A 9,195-nucleotide genomic window follows, 5' to 3' on the forward strand; every position below is an offset into this window, starting at 1 on the left:
GAAATAAGCCAAGCGGAGAAAGAGAAATACCAAATGATTTCACTCATCTGAGGAGTATAGGAACAAAGGAAAAACTGAAGGAACAAAACAGGAGTGGAATTACAGAACCCAAAAATGGACTAACAGGTACCAAAGGGAAAGGAACTGGGGAGGATGGGTGGGCAGGGAGGGATAACGGGGGGAGAAGAAGAAGGGGGATATTAAGATTAGCATGCATGGGGGGGAGGGAGAAAGGGGAGGGTGGGCTGCACAACACAGAGAGGACAAGTAGTGACTCTACAACATTTTGCTAAGCTGATGGACAGTAATCGTAATGTGGTTGTTAGGGGGGACCTGATATAGGGGAGAGCATAGTAAACATAGTATTCTTCATGTAGGTATAGATTAAAAATTAAAAAGAAAAAAAAAAAAGAAAGAAAGAAAAGGGGGATTACTCCTTGATAGGATAAAACTATTGGTAAATCAAAGATCAACACATGCTTTAAATATCCTTAATGTTGATCACTTAAAGGGTGTCAGATGATCAGCTATGGAGATACTCTTTTCTGATAATATTCCTTTCTCTTAATAAAAAAAAAAAAGCAGTTCCTGTGTGCTGACCTCCAATGAGTTCTGCACAGTGGTATAGAGGGCATGTCAAAGTGTGGGCAAAGGGTCTGTTTGTTTCTATGCAGAAGATCAAGGCCTAGCTTGGATACCCAGAAAATGAACTAAGATACAATATGAGGAGGAGCTTCCGGCATCAGCACTCTCTGGAGGACTTGTGCCAGGGGATGATCATCAAAAAGCCTCCACAGGGATCTGGCTGATGCTGCGGTTGTGGCTGCATCCAGCCCACCATCTCCTGGACTTGCCATAGGAATGAGGAGGGAGATGTCTAGGCTGGCATGTGCATACAGTGAGACAACGAATTTGACCGGATCTGTACTGTTGGAACTCAACCAGGAGTTGGGAGGGGTGCAAGGTGTAGCACTCCAAAATCTTATGACTATAGAGTATCTACAGTTAAAAGAACATATGGATGTGAACAGATCCCAGAAATGGGCTGCTTTAATTTGTCTGATTTCTCTCAGACGGTTCAAGTACAGTTGGACAATATCCATCATATCATAGACAAATTTTCACAAATGCCTAGGGTGCCTAAATGGTTTTCTTGGCTTCACTGGAGATGGATGGTAATTATAGATTTGCTTTGTTTATGTCACCATATTCCTATTATGTTAATATGTGTGTGCAAATTAGTTAGTAGTTTAAAACCTATACATACTTAAGGTACTCTACAAGAAGATATGTCAAAGAAATAATCAATCCTCCCATGTTTCCTTCCATATGCTACATCTGTAGCTTTTCTTCTTTCTTCCTAATTACAACCCTTAAATAGAATTCGTGCCTCATATCGAATTTACCGAGTATCATAATTCCTCCAGGTGGTAAAGATACCTCGAGATCAGTGCTGGGCATAGAACCCACAGGGCATAAATCTGCAAAGAAGTAAAAAGCTAACCTTTTCAAACAATATGGCTTCTCTCTCACTTACCAACTTTACATTTCCCTGTATGGCCCCGGAAGAGGACTGGTTAGCCAGAGACGGGTAAGATTCCTCAAGGGAGGAACAACCTAAGACAGGCACAGTCGCAGGGGGGCCATCAGGTGAGAATTTGGGGATCAACAGAGGTGAGGCTCAGAACCTCACCCCCCCTGCTTTGAGAGAAATCTTCTGCATCCGTGGATGTTTTGCTGCCCTTGTCTAGCCTGGATTAATACTTAGTCCATAGGCACACACCTGATCATCTGATCATCTACATTTGCCCTCTTACAGCACTAAACTATGTTTTCTACCTTTATCTTGCATCTACCTACCACTTCAGCATTGTATTAAAAATAAAAATAATAATAATAAGAAAGGGAGAAATGTGGGATCAACATATAAATCAAGTACAAAAATCAAACGAATATTCATATTTGACCTGATTGTTTATAGGTCATAATGCGTGATCAAAACCGAAAGTTTCTGTGATGAATGTCCTTGTACTGTTCACCATGTAAGAATTTATTCACTATGTAAGAATTCGTTCACCATGTAAGAACTTGTTCGTTATGCTTCAGAAGATTGGAGACTGACGAGAATTAGACTTGAGATGGATTAATGATTGTACATTGAGCATTGACCCCCCTATACTGAATTTTATTGTTGTTAACAACCATTTGATCAATAAATATGAGAGATGCCCTCTCAAAAAAAAAAAAAAAAAGAGGTACGGCAACAACCATCAGTGGCTCCCTTCTCAGTATCCACATCCATTCCGTTAAAAAGTACTATATCTTCTACTTATAAAAACACTTTTTGATTTTGTTCCTGCCTTCCTGTTACCACTGTTAATGTCCTAAAGTCGATGCTGGTCACCTCTCACCTCCTGTACCGCACTAACCAATCAGAATCTCTTCCTGGACATATAACACTTAACTGTTAGCTTCCTGTTAGGAAAGCTAACATGCCTCACTATCTGCCAAACAAAATTTAAACTCTTTGGCATAATATTCCACAATCTCACTCCACTCTACCTTTATAGCCTCATCCTCTATCACATCCTCCCTATGCTCCAGTTAATCTGAACTATTTCCTGAATGTTTATATCCCCATGCATTCCCTTCTCCACTCAGCCTTCACCCTGCACCTGGAACAGCCTCCCTTCTGACTTCACCTATCAAAATCCTACTCACCCTTCAAGACCTAGCTCAAAGGCAAACTCCTTGCTGAAACCTAGCAGGGCTCCAACCCCAGCTAGAAGTAATCTCTTTCCTTTGAATCTCTAAGGAATACAGTTCCAGACTCCCTCATGGCATTTAACTGCTATCTTTTTCTCCAAGCCTAGTACTATGTAAATAATTTAAATTATTTAAATTAGGCATTTAAAATCCTCCTGATTATTTTCCATTAATCCATTAAAAGGAAGACCGACTCCATCAAGAGAAGAATCTATAAATCACAGTGGGTCCCAAATAGATCATTTATCAAAAATCATCAGGACTCAGACTCAGATAGAATTCACAGAGATAGATCTCCTCGTGGGTCTAACCCATTTACAGAAGAATATCAAAAACTTGGATTCAAACTCTGGTATATGGCAGGATTCCCTGGGATGCCTTGGCAGTAGCCAGTTTAGGAGGGAGCTAGAGAGGCCCCAGAAGAGAGCAATTGCCCTCGGAAATAACAGGCAAATCAAACGCCTCCCTGTGGATGAAAGTTAAAAGAAAGCTTCTTGACTGATTTGTGTCTAGTTTAAAGAAAGGCAGAAATCTATGTAGTTCTTTAAGGGGTTTAACTACAAAGCTGTGTGATCCCAAGTACATTTACCTGTAACAGCAGAAGAAATGAGCAATACTTCCTGTACTGGGTCAAATAGCATCCTCCCAAAATTCATGTTTACCTGGAACCTCAGAATGTGACCTGATTTGGAAATAGGGTCTTTGCAGAGGGAATAGGTTAACATGAGGCCATAGTGGATTAGAGTGGGCCCTAAACCCAGTAACTGGTGTCATGGCAAGAGAAATGAGAGGAAGATTCAGACCCAGAAAACCACAGGGAGAAAGGCCAGAGACAATGAAGGCAGAGATTAGAGTGATACAGCTACAAGCTAAGGCGCACCAAGGGTTGCTAGGAGCCATCAGAAGCTAGGAATGTTTAGGAAGGGTTTCTCCCTAGAATCCTCAGAGGGCATTTAGCTCTCTTGGTCTTCTAGTTTCCAGAACTGTGAGAGAATACAATTCTGTTGTTTTAACCTATGCAGTTGTTGTAATTTGTTACAGAAGCTTTAGGTACTTAATACACTCCTGTTTGATTCAACCAATCAACAAACGTGTAATACCTTCTACAGGCAAGATAATAGTAGAGGGATTATAATGGTGCTTCAAATCCTAATTAGAATGACAACCCCTACCTAGATGAACTGGGGATGGCATTCTCAAAGAATGACATGCAGCTAGGTGTTAAACCATGATCGGGATCAACAAGGGAAAGAGTATTCCAGGCAAAAATAATAGCCAATGCTAAGACTCAGAAATATAAAAGGGGATACTAAGTTTAAGGAATGGTGAAAAAAGTCAGTGTGACTGAAATGTACGTTGCAGGTGGGCAGGAAGCAGGAGGCATGGCAGAGTCAGATAATGAAGAGACATAAGCCACACTCTGGATTTGGGGCTTTATTCTATAGGCAGAGAAAAATCTGATCAAACTTCCAGGGACCTTTGTTCTGGCAGCAGTATAGAGGACAGCCTGAAGGGAGGGGGTGGAAATGACCACAGCACAGGGATGTATCAACAATCCAAGAAAAACAAAATGGGACTAAAATTAGAAAGTGATAGGCAGCAGAGTCATGCCTTTCTGAAAAAACACCGACAGGATTTGATGGCTGACTGAATCTGGAGAGAAGGAGAATAGCACAGATGACTCTACATTTTGTACGTTGGCAAAACCAGTTACTAAAATTAACCTAAGTGGTCACTGGAAGGTAGAGAGGTGGAGGATGCAGAAAAGGATGAGCTCCTAAGTGTACCTATGAGCATCTAATATTCAGGAGTCAGCTGGAAGCCAGAGCAGCAGACAGTGGTACCTGAAGTCATGGAAGGGGAAGGAACCACTTACAAGACTGAAAAGAGGGCTGAGAACAGTCTTGGGGAAAATCACTGTTTTAAGAAACAGGTGGAGAAACAGGAGTGGGCAAGGCCCTGAAACGGCAGAAGCAGGCCAGAAGAAAATGGTACTTACAACACCAAAGAGCAAGAGTTGCAAGTTCAAGTGATCATATCAACAACAAATACTAAGGGGTCAAGAAATTAGGGCTGGAAAACTGTGTCCAGTTAGTTCAGCCACTGGTAACTTGGATATAAACAGTTTTAGTGCAGCAGAAGCAAGTGCTCTGAGGTGACAAGTAAATGACAATTATAAAAATAACAGCAACTGGTGAAGATTATAAGAGGGATGATAGTGAAGGGGACAAAGGCGACTGTACCCAACATCCCCCTGATGTGCCATCAGCACCAAGTCCTTCGGGTTTTCATGTGTCTCTTGTGTCTCCTTTCTCACAGCTCCATAGAAGCTTCAAGGAGGAAGCTGTTCTGCCCTGAGTCCTCCAGCAGTGGATGCTGAGATGTGTGGGATTTGGATAGACACAGAACATATGGACAGCAATGCATGTGAAAAAGAGAACACAAAGGCTCATGGGCAGGCAGTGCAGTGTCCTCCTACAGACACGCCAGTCTTGTGGGGTTTTCCCTGGGAACACTGAGTTAAGACTTTAAAGATGGGTTGGGAGCATGCTGCACAGGACGCAGAAGACGAGGCCATGGAGCATGGACTAAGTGCAGTGGGTGCTGTGAGCTAACAGGAATCAATGAGTATTTTAGGAGGCCAATATGGATACTCAGATCCTCAGAAAGACTAGAAGCAGGGAGCCTGTAGTAAGGGTCTGCCCTTTCTCATCTGAAATCTGATTCCTTTCTTACTCTTAAATTCTTTCAAGGCCAAACTCATGACTTTCTAAGGCTTCCTGGGCCAATGCGCAGTTTAGAGGGATCTCCTGTGAATCAGTTGTCCCACAGCCTCTCCTAGTTAACTATTCCACCTCAACTCTAAGCTTATGGGTCGGTAGGGGGTAGGTTTTCTTTCAGCTTTGTCTCAGCACTTCATAATAAATAACTCAATAAATACTTGTCAAGTTAAAAACTAGACTGAAAACAAACAGAATAAATGTGTAAAAGAAAATCCTCTCAAAATCCACAATATGGATTATCTAAGCCTTTGTGCCCCAATTAAATAATCCAAGTTCGTTTTTTTTTAATGCCAGATGTGTACCAGGTACTAGTGGGATGAAAGATTGAAGTAAAAATGTTGATATCATAGTTTAACCTCATTTTCCATCAGCAGGTGGCTCGCTTGCCTCCCGTACTCCTCAGGCAAGGCACCCTCTTGGAGTTCGGACCTGGGTGGTATGCATCTTTCCTAATAATGAGGATGAGGACAGCCCGGGTAGAGCCCACTTTTTTCCTGGTACTTAAGAGTACGGGACATCCTTGGCTGGTTTCATGCATGTGCTTATTCACACAACAGTTACTGAGCTCCAAAGGCCAGTTAGCCGGTGATGGAATGACAGCCCCTCCAAGGTAGCGCTATGATAGTGCCGCTGCAATTGGCTCCACACAATGAGGGAGGAAAAGTTGGTTACAGGCTTTATTTACATATCATAGAGCTTTAGGTTAAAAAAAAAAAATAAGTGCTTTTGCACCAGGATAATTCTAAGTGTCCATCTGATCTGAGGCCGCGGTTGGAAGGACAAAGTTTAGACAAAGAAAGCCAGCTAGGTCAGCTCCTCACCCTTGCTCTTTCCAGGCTTCCGCTCGGGGGATGCACACAGGAACTCCGAGGGCATCTGCCCAGGCAGCCTCTCCATGGGCCGAGGCCAAGATCTTCTCTAAAAGTCGCTCAGAACACGACACAGGGCCGGGCGGTCACTTCAGGAAAAGGGTTTGAGAGGGGGACAGATGTAGGGAAATGGTAGGCGAAGCTCGCCCAAGAGAGGCTCTCGGCCCAGGAAAAGGAAGAGAAGCGTCTTTCCGGGGCTGGCGGCCCGGCCAACACCCACTGGGTCCTGCGGCCCCGCCCCAACGCCACCGGTCCCAGGTCCCCGGCCCGCGTCCGCCGCCGCCCCTCGCTGGGCCCCTCCCACAGCCCCGAAACTCACTCGCCAGCTGGCTGTGCACAATCGGCGGCGGCTGCGGCGGCCCCGGCACTCCCGCGAGCTCGGGCTTCTGGGCGCTCACTTCCGGGTCCCATCTAGGCAGCTCGGAGGTCCGCTCTCGGTCGTGGGTGCTCCTGGGGAGCTGGGCTCAGGCGGCATGTGGTGGCAGCTCCTTCGGCGTCTTTCCTTCCGCGGGGAGGGGTTAAGGCCGAGGGAACAGAGCTATTTGTCCTGTATCGCCTCCGTGGACCCGGGGTCTAAACTGGTTGCTTCTTTCTTGTGCCAACTACCCCTTACGCATTCCATTTGTCTCCTCCGCTCTCTTTCTGCCCTTTTACTGCCCATCTCCACTCACCTTTTCCTGACCGCAAGCCGGGCTGACCCTACTGGGCCATACAAATTCTCTGCGCCCTCAGTCCAGCTTGACCTCCTCTCCATCTGTGACTTCAACCCAGCCGGTCTTGCCCCTCCCAGTTTTGCCCGGGGTACCATAAATAAGGACGACTTGGTACCGAAGGCTAAGAGGAGGAAAAGCCTTAGAAATAGGGCCAGGATTCAAGCACTCTACTGCTCCTGGAACCTGGTTTGTCAAAAGCATATTTGATAATGTCGAAGCGGGAATAATGGGAAAGGAAATGAGTTGTTCGTGATAAGGGAAGTTTCCTGCTAAACTCTGAAATAACAGCTCCTGTTATGGAGCATTTAAACTGACATTACTCAATAACCTTTACAACAATCCCGTGGGGTTGGTACTTTTTAGTATCCTACATGCCAGAACCTGCAGAGCAGCATTTGAACGCTGGCCCATTCACACCGGAGCCTGGTGTCTAACTACACCCAGGACAGACAAGAAGACTTGGTGGAGATTTGTAATATGAGCAACTGACGGAAAGAAAAAAGACAAGACTGTTGTGATTATAACCAACTTTTAAATTTATAAACATGAAATACAGCTAGAACAGGTTAACCATTTTCTAAAAGTAAGAAAGTGAATGAGATGCACCAGCAAAATTTAAAATACACCATCTGTTTGAAATCCTCCTGACAGTCTTAGACTAAACATTGACTCCTTCATGCACTTATACTCTGAGAGGGGGTAAGATGTGATGGCATATGATTTGTTAGAAGAGACATGTCAACAGTTTTGCTGACCCCAGCAAGGAGTGCCTGTTGGTAGGCAGCTCTTACCAGAGCCCAGGACACTTCATCATTTCTCTAGTCATATTTAAGTTCTCCAAACCCAAGGTATCCCTCCCTGGACAACTAGTCCAACACTGCTAAGTGCTTGCTTATTTAATTCCCTTTTTAAGATTTTATGCTCAACATATTATTTTTACTAGTTTAAATATTAGTATAAATATTTTTAGCACTATATAGCCAATAGCTTTTACATTATATTTATATATAATTTTCATTCTATTTAACTACATTATATGGACAAGGAAGCAGCTGGGAAGGCCAAGTAAAATTTCCTGAGTCAGACAGCTAGTAAACAGCCAAGTTCCAACATAAGTATGTCTAATTCCAAAGACATTGCTTTGACAACTAATCTGTTTCACTCTTCTTTACTCAACGGAGGGTTTAATCCATTTGATTAGGTTGTGTCCATTTGCTAGCGCTATGATAGTGCCTGGCAATTGTACTAATGAATGACTGTATGGATGAGGTTGTTTTTTCAGATGACCCCATTGTGCTTTGCTGAGATGACATTCCAGGGGCTTCCTTTGAACTGTTTTTAAACTTACTGTTACCCATACTACTTCCTAGGGTGAGGCATTTCTTCAGAGCTCATAATTCCCTTGAAAACACTGTGCTCTCAATGCTCTTTTGCCTGAAATACTCTCCCTACTCCTCTTCCAATGTTACCATCTCCCTAGCCTGCCTCTGTCCATTCTTTTGCTCAAGCCAAAACCTAGTTACTAAACTTGGCTTTCCTATTACCAGCTTTGCTCCACTGCTATAAATAATTAGAGGTGACAGTAAGTCTTGGTAAGGATGCAAGCTCTAGCTGGCAGAAAAACTTGAGTGCCATTTTGGGCATTGACAAATGGAAATGTCAACCTACTGATGGCAGTGGAGGTGTCTTAGCAGGAGATGGGTAGGAATGTGGGAGCTTTGACCTGCAACCTGTCAGTCAAAATTGTCTAAGCCTGTTCGAAGGATAGGGGTAGGTGGTATCTATCTAGCTCCCAAGATATTAGGACATTTTCTCCAGAGAGCTCTGGGAGCAGTTATGATCAGCAGCAAACTGGTAATAGTGAATCACTCAGGATGTAACAGGGAATGAAGAGCCATCAAAATCTTCTCTGGGTTCAGGGATGTACCTAATGCCAACATGATGATGACAGAAAGCTTTGGAGCCAAACAGACCTGACTTTGAGCTCTTCATTTTGTGTGACCCTAACAGGTTCTTCAACCATTTTACACCTCAGTTCCTCTATAAAACAGAGGTACTGCCCTT

At 43.8% G+C, this 9,195-nt stretch overlaps 1 protein-coding gene across 4 annotated transcripts in view; it reads right to left on the bottom strand.

The window, feature by feature from the left end:
- TMEM225B (transmembrane protein 225B) overlaps window positions 1–7,416 on the bottom strand; it is a 48,885-nt gene extending 41,469 nt beyond the window's left edge. Inside the window, exons 1-2 of one of the 4 annotated variants that reach the window (XM_073215055.1) lie at window positions 6,738–7,416; window positions 6,371–6,507 (exon numbers count right to left, since the gene is read on the bottom strand). The gene's annotated coding sequence lies outside the window, so the exon portion shown is untranslated. Of the gene's footprint in view, window positions 1–6,370; window positions 6,670–6,737 lie in introns of those variants that run through there. The other 3 variants (XM_073215052.1, XM_073215053.1, XM_073215054.1) reach the window with 3 other exon arrangements.
- Window positions 7,417–9,195: the final 1,779 nt, after the last annotated feature.

The sequence above is a fragment of the Manis javanica genome, chromosome 10 (genome assembly GCF_040802235.1).
Source record: "Manis javanica isolate MJ-LG chromosome 10, MJ_LKY, whole genome shotgun sequence".
NCBI lineage: Eukaryota > Metazoa > Chordata > Mammalia > Pholidota > Manidae > Manis > Manis javanica.